A 7638-nucleotide genomic window follows, 5' to 3' on the forward strand; every position below is an offset into this window, starting at 1 on the left:
GTGTTTGTTTTTCATTTATCCAAATCTGAAAGTCTAATTACTAAAATATAATCCTGGTTTAGTAATAAAGGAATGATATAACGTGCCAATGCATCTTCTTATTGAGTACTGTGTGTTCATGTTTATAACATAATTCTCCTCTTTCAGCATGCAGTATTGTGACAACTGTACTTGTGACTCTGTATCAGTATATAATGGATACCCATGGGGCAATTATCTTCTGGCGAAGCTTTGTCAGAATGGATGGTATACTTATAATGTTTATTACCCTGATGTGCTCAGCATTGAATTCAGAAGTGATGCAGAGATTTCAGATTTTGGTTTCCAAGCATCATACTACTCATACCCTCAAGGTAAAATGTTATATAAGGAGATATTATATTGATAACAAATAATAGCATGGTGAGAGAGCAAATGGAACTATTTCATATGATTTTACTTTATGTAATAATAAATAGCTTTAAATGGATAGAGAAAATACATATTAATATCCAGCACTCAAGAAAATGCATTTGTAAACACTACAATTCTTTTAAAATGCTAAAAAAAAATCTGCATTAAAGTGATAGTGAAGTTATACTTCTGTTTTTTTTATAATATAAAAGTTAAGAATACAGTTTGGTGAGCAATCTGTTAACTTTTAAAACCTCATCATTTAGTTAAGAACATACTTTTTTAAAAAATTTTTGTAATAACCATCTTTCCCCAGCTGCCTTCTTTGAAACTATTTTTTTTTACTTTGACAAACAGGTGATGCAGCCAATAGCAAGCCACCAACCACCCTATGTATCCTATAGTAATACTCTCTGCTGCTCGTCCATCTGATCTTATTCTGCAGTTGCAGCTGAGATTCAGTGTCACAGTAATGTAATTGGCTATATTGTAACTGGGCAGGTAAAGTGATATCCAATCAGAAGGACAAGCAGCAGCATTAGTGCTGCTATAGAAATACATTGGGCGGGTGGTGGGCTTGCTATTGGTTGCATCACCTGCCTGTCAATGTAAGAAATAAATATTTTCACAGGCTAGATTACAAATGGCGCACAACTAATAGTACATGGTGTGTTATCTTGCACTTGTCCTTATGCAGAGAAGAAACCCACAATCTGCTATTACAAGTGAATAATTAAAGTGAATGTAAAGTTGAATGAATGAGTGCCTGGTTTTTAAAAATACTATTAAAAGCAGGGGCATTTTCTTTCATTAAACTTTACATTGCAGCGTTTTTATTTTAAATTCTTAGGCCTAGATTTAGAGTTTGGCGGTAAAAGGGCTGTTAACGCTCCGCGGGTTTTTTTCTGGCCGCACCATAAATTTAACTCTGGTATCGAGAGTTCAAACAAATGCTGCGTTAGGCTCCAAAAAAGGAGCGTAGAGCATTTTTACCGCAAATGCAACTCTCGATACCAGAGTTGCTTACGGACGCGGCCGGCCTCAAAAACGTGCTCGTGCACGATTCTCCCATAGGAAACAATGGGGCTGTTTGAGCTGAAAAAAAACCTAACACCTGCAAAAAAGCAGCGTTCAGCTCCTAACGCAGCCCCATTGTTTGCTATGCGGTAACCCTTCCTACGTCTGCACTTAACACTCTAACATGTACCCCGAGTCTAAACACCCCTACCCTTACACTTATTAACCCCTATTCTGCCGCCCCCGCTATCGCTGACCCCTGCATTACACTTTTAACCCCTAATCTGCCGCTCCGTAAACCGCCGCCACCTACGTTATCCTTATGTACCCCTAATCTGCTGCCCTAACATCGCCGACCCCTATGTTATATTTATTAACCCCTAATCTGCCCCCCACAACGTCGCCGACACCTACCTACACTTATTAACCCCTAATCTGCCGACCGGACCTGAGCGCTACTATAATAAAGTTATTAACCCCTAATCCGCCTCACTAACCCTATCATAAATAGTATTAACCCCTAATCTGCCCTCCCTAACATCGCCGACACCTACCTTCAATTATTAACCCCTAATCTGCCGACCGGAGCTCACCGCTATTCTAATAAATGTATTAACCCCTAAAGCTAAGTCTAACCCTAACACTAACACCCCCCTAAGTTAAATATAATTTTTATCTAACGAAATAAATTAACTCTTATTAAATAAATGATTCCTATTTAAAGCTAAATACTTACCTGTAAAATAAATCCTAATATAGCTACAATATAAATTACATTTATATTATAGCTATTTTAGGATTAATATTTATTTTACAGGTAACTTTGTATTTATTTTAACCAGGTACAATAGCTATTAAATAGTTAAGAACTATTTAATAGTTACCTAGTTAAAATAATTACAAATTTACCTGTAAAATAAATCCTAACCTAAGATATAATTAAACCTAACACTACCCTATCAATAAAATAATTAAATAAACTACCTACAATTACCTACAATTAACCTAACACTACACTATCAATAAATTAATTAAACACAATTGCTACAAATAAATACAATTAAATAAACTATCTAAAGTACAAAAAATAAAAAAGAACTAAGTTACAGAAAATAAAAAAATATTTACAAACATAAGAAAAATATTACAACAATTTTAAACTAATTACACCTACTCTAAGCCCCCTAATAAAATAACAAAGACCCCCAAAATAAAAAATTCCTTACCCTATTCTAAATTTAAAAAGTTACAAGCTCTTTTACCTTACCAGCCCTGAACAGGGCCCTTTGCGGGGCATGCCCCAAGAATTTCAGCTCTTTTGCCTGTAAAAAAAAACATACAATACCCCCCCCCCAACATTACAACCCACCACCCACATACCCCTAATCTAACCCAAACCCCCCTTAAATAAACCTAACACTAAGCCCCTGATGATCTTCCTACCTTGTCTTCACCATGCCAGGTTCACCGATCCGTCCTGGCTCCAAGATCTTCATCCAACCCAAGCAGGGGCTAGACATCCACTGAAGAAGTCCAGAAGAGGGTCCAAAGTCTTCCTCCTATCCGGCAAGAAGAGGACATCCGGACCGGCAAACATCTTCTCCAAGCGGCATCTTCTATGTTCTTCCATCCGATGACGACCGGCTCCATCTTGAAGACCTCCAGCGCGGATCCATCCTCTTCTTCCGACGACTAGACGACGAATGACGGTTCCTTTAAGGGACGTCATCCAAGATGGCGTCCCTCGAATTCCGATTGGCTGATAGGATTCTATCAGCCAATCGGAATTAAGGTAGGAATTTTCTGATTGGCTGATGGAATCAGCCAATCAGAATCAAGATCAATCCGATTGGCTGATCCAATCAGCCAATCAGATTGAGCTCGCATTCTATTGGCTGATCGGAACAGCCAATAGAATGCGAGCTCAATCTGATTGGCTGATTGGATCAGCCAATCGGATTGATCTTGATTCTGATTGGCTGATTCCATCAGCCAATCAGAAAATTCCTACCTTAATTCCGATTGGCTGATAGAATCCTATCAGCCAATCGGAATTCGAGGGACGCCATCTTGGATGACGTCCCTTAAAGGAACCGTCATTCGTCGTCTAGTCGTCGGAAGAAGAGGATGGATCCGCGCTGGAGGTCTTCAAGATGGAGCCGGTCGTCATCGGATGGAAGAACATAGAAGATGCCGCTTGGAGAAGATGTTTGCCGGTCCGGATGTCCTCTTCTTGCCGGATAGGAGGAAGACTTTGGACCCTCTTCTGGACTTCTTCAGTGGATGTCTAGCCCCTGCTTGGGTTGGATGAAGATCTTGGAGCCAGGACGGATCGGTGAACCTGGCATGGTGAAGACAAGGTAGGAAGATCATCAGGGGCTTAGTGTTAGGTTTATTTAAGGGGGGTTTGGGTTAGATTAGGGGTATGTGGGTGGTGGGTTGTAATGTTGGGGGGGGGGTATTGTATGTTTTTTTTTACAGGCAAAAGAGCTGAAATTCTTGGGGCATGCCCCGCAAAGGGCCCTGTTCAGGGCTGGTAAGGTAAAAGAGCTTGTAACTTTTTAAATTTAGAATAGGGTAAGGAATTTTTTATTTTGGGGGTCTTTGTTATTTTATTAGGGGGCTTAGAGTAGGTGTAATTAGTTTAAAATTGTTGTAATATTTTTCTTATGTTTGTAAATATTTTTTTTTTTTCTGTAACTTAGTTCTTTTTTATTTTTTGTACTTTAGATAGTTTATTTAATTGTATTTATTTGTAGCAATTGTGTTTAATTAATTTATTGATAGTGTAGTGTTAGGTTAATTGTAGGTAATTGTAGGTAGTTTATTTAATTATTTTATTGATAGGGTAGTGTTAGGTTTAATTATATCTTAGGTTAGGATTTATTTTACAGGTAAATTTGTAATTATTTTAACTAGGTAACTATTAAATAGTTCTTAACTATTTAATAGCTATTGTACCTGGTTAAAATAAATACAAAGTTACCTGTAAAATAAATATTAATCCTAAAATAGCTATAATATAAATGTAATTTATATTGTAGCTATATTAGGATTTATTTTACAGGTAAGTATTTAGCTTTAAATAGGAATCATTTATTTAATAAGAGTTAATTTATTTCGTTAGATAAAAATTATATTTAACTTAGGGGGGTGTTAGTGTTAGGGTTAGACTTAGCTTTAGGGGTTAATACATTTATTAGAATAGCGGTGAGCTCCGGTCGGCAGATTAGGGGTTAATAATTGAAGGTAGGTGTCGGCGATGTTAGGGAGGGCAGATTAGGGGTTAATACTATTTATGATAGGGTTAGTGAGGCGGATTAGGGGTTAATAACTTTATTATAGTAGCGCTCAGGTCCGCTCGGCAGATTAGGGGTTAATAAGTGTAGGCAGGTGTCGGCGACGTTGTGGGGGGCAGATTAGGGGTTAATAAATATAACATAGGGGTCGGCGATGTTAGGGGCAGAAGATTAGGGGTACATAGGGATAACGTAGGTGGCGGCGATTTGCGGTCGGAAGATTAGGGGTTAATTATTTTAAGTAGCTTGCGGCGACGTTGTGTGGGGCAAGTTAGGGGTTAATAAATATAATATAGGGGTCGGCGGGGTTAGGGGCAGCAGATTAGGGGTACATAAGTATAACGTAGGTGGCGGTCGGCAGATTAGGGGTTAAAAATTTTAATCGAGTGGCGGCGATGTGGGGGGAGCTCGGTTTAGGGGTACATAGGTAGTTTATGGGTGTTAGTGTACTTTAGGGTACAGTAGTTAAGAGCTTTATAAACCGGCGTTAGCCAGAAAGCTCTTAACTCCTGCTTTTTTCAGGCGGCTGGAATCTTGTCGTTAGAGCTCTAACGCTCACTGCAGAAACGACTCTAAATACCAGCGTTAGAAAGATCCCATTGAAAAGATAGGCTACGCAAATGGCGTAGGGGGATCTGCGGTATGGAAAAGTCGCGGCTGTAAAGTGAGCGTTAGACCCTTTAATCACTGACTCCAAATACCGGCGGTAGCCTAAAACCAGCGTTAGGAGCCTCTAACGCTGGTTTTGACGGCTACCGCCGAACTCTAAATCTAGGCCTTAGCTTTTTCTTTAGCAAACACAGACCGCAATCCTACGATGGGTAGCTTAGTTTTTCTTTAGACTTAGGTTTTTTATTTTGGGGGGTTGGTTGGGTGGGGGGGTTACTTTTAGGGGGGACTTTGTAATTATTTTAGGTAAAAGAGCTGCTTAACTTAGGGCAATGCCCTAGAAAAAGCCCATTTAAGGGCCATTGTTAGTCTATTGATAGGTTACCGGGTGTTTTAATTTTGAGGTGGCTTTTTTGTTTTTTATAGGGCTATTAGATTAGGTTTAATTTTTATTATTTTGGATAATTTTGTGTATTATTTTTTGAAATGTTAGTTTTTTTTTGTTATTTTTCGTAATTTTAGTGTATTTTTTTGTAATGTTGGGTTTTTTAAATTTTTTTGTAGTGTTAGGATTTTTTAATTTTGGAATGTTTTTTTTTTATTTTATTTTTTAAAATATGGTAATGTTAGGTTCATTTATAGTTTAATGTTAGTTTTTTTTTCATTTCACAGGTAAGTTTTTATTTATTTTAAGATAGTTCTATTGTAAATATAATTTAACGTATAGGGGATAGTTAGGTTTAGGGATCAATAGTTTAATTTAGTGTGTTGCGATGTGGGGGGTCGGCGGTTTAGGGGTTAATAGTTTTATTATAGTAGTAGCGATGTGGAGGGGGCGGCAGTTTAGGGGTTAATATGTTTATTTTATTAGTAGTGATGTGAGGGGCCGGCGGTTCAGGGGTTAATAGTTTTATTATAGTAGTAGCGATGTGGGGGGCTGGCTGTTTAGGGGTTAATAGGTTTATTTTATTAGTAGCGATGTTAGGGGCCGGCAGTTCAGGGGTTAATAGTTTTATTATAGTAGTAGCGATGTGGGGGGCTGGCTGTTTAGGGGTTAATATGTTTATTTAATTATTAGCGATACGGGGCAGCGGTTTAGGGGTTAATAATTTTATTTAGTGTTGGCGATGTCGTGGACAGCGGATTAGGGGTTAATCACTTTAATTAGTGTCGGCAATGTCTGGGGGGTGGCGGATTAGGGGTATTTAGACTAGGGGGTTATGTTAGGGTGTTAAGTTTTTACATAACTTTCTTTTCCCCCTAGACATTAATGGGGATTGCGTTACAGCGATCGCCATTTCGTTATCGCAGGTGTTAGTTTTTTTCTAATGCTTTCTCTCCATTGATGTCAATGGGGGAAGCGTGCACGAGCATGTAAAGTCAGGCCTTTAACTTGTAACTTGTAATGGCAGCGCTATGGAGAGTGCGATATCGCTAATCTTTTTTGTGTTATTTACACACCCGGTATAGCGCACAACTTGTAATCTGGGTGAATAAGAGTAATCTTTGTTTTTTGTTTTACAGTTACCTTTTCTACAACAACACCACAACCAGGTAAAAATAAATAAAGTATAACTAGTATATCTGTTTGGTAGTGTTACTTTACATAATTGCACATTTATGATTACTAGTAGTAACTACAGATAGTTTAAAAACCTCATTACCCTTAATACTTAGGGAGTATTAACATTGATTGATATTGTAAAAAAAATACCAACACTTAATAACTACAAAAATACTAAACCAATTTACTTCATATTTTCAACATTTTGGAAACCAAAAAAAATGTTTTTTTATTTTATTATTACATCAAGCAATGCTACAAGTTATTTCAATGATGTGTAGTACTTAAGGTACAATGTTTTGTATTCCAGTTACCAATTATGCATGTGGAAATATACTTACCGATTCTTCAGGCTGGATAAGCAGCCCCAGTTATCCATACAATTACCCAAGTAATGCCTTTTGTACGTGGGAAATCTGGACTTCACCGGATACATATGTAGAAATTGTTTTCTCTTCTCTAGAGTAAGTTATTGTGTTTGATATTGATTGGGGTTATTCTTAGCAATGTGGATGAAATTAAATGTTCTAATTAAACCTTAGCATTTATTGCTTAGCAGTTTAATTGTGTTACAAATAGAAATAGAAAACACACACCTCTTTGGGCCTATACCTTTTTATATTTACACACAACTATTTATAATACGTTAAAATAGAATCATTATCATATATTGTTTCAATTTTAGATGTTAGTCCCCTCTTCTACTTTATCTCTTCTCTGTATATTTTCAACACTTCACTCATTATTTTGCCTTTC

The 7638-nt window shown here is 37.4% G+C and overlaps 1 long non-coding RNA gene across 1 annotated transcript; it reads left to right on the plus strand.

Moving 5' to 3' along the window:
• Positions 1-208: 208 nt before the first annotated feature.
• On the plus strand, positions 209-7278 carry LOC128640224 (uncharacterized). Its single transcript, XR_008399311.1, has 3 exons — positions 209-353; positions 6843-6872; positions 7193-7278. It is a non-coding gene; the product is annotated as an uncharacterized LOC128640224 (long non-coding RNA).
• Positions 7279-7638: the final 360 nt, after the last annotated feature.

The sequence above is a fragment of the Bombina bombina genome, chromosome 9 (genome assembly GCF_027579735.1).
Source record: "Bombina bombina isolate aBomBom1 chromosome 9, aBomBom1.pri, whole genome shotgun sequence".
In the NCBI taxonomy this organism is placed as follows: domain Eukaryota; kingdom Metazoa; phylum Chordata; class Amphibia; order Anura; family Bombinatoridae; genus Bombina; species Bombina bombina.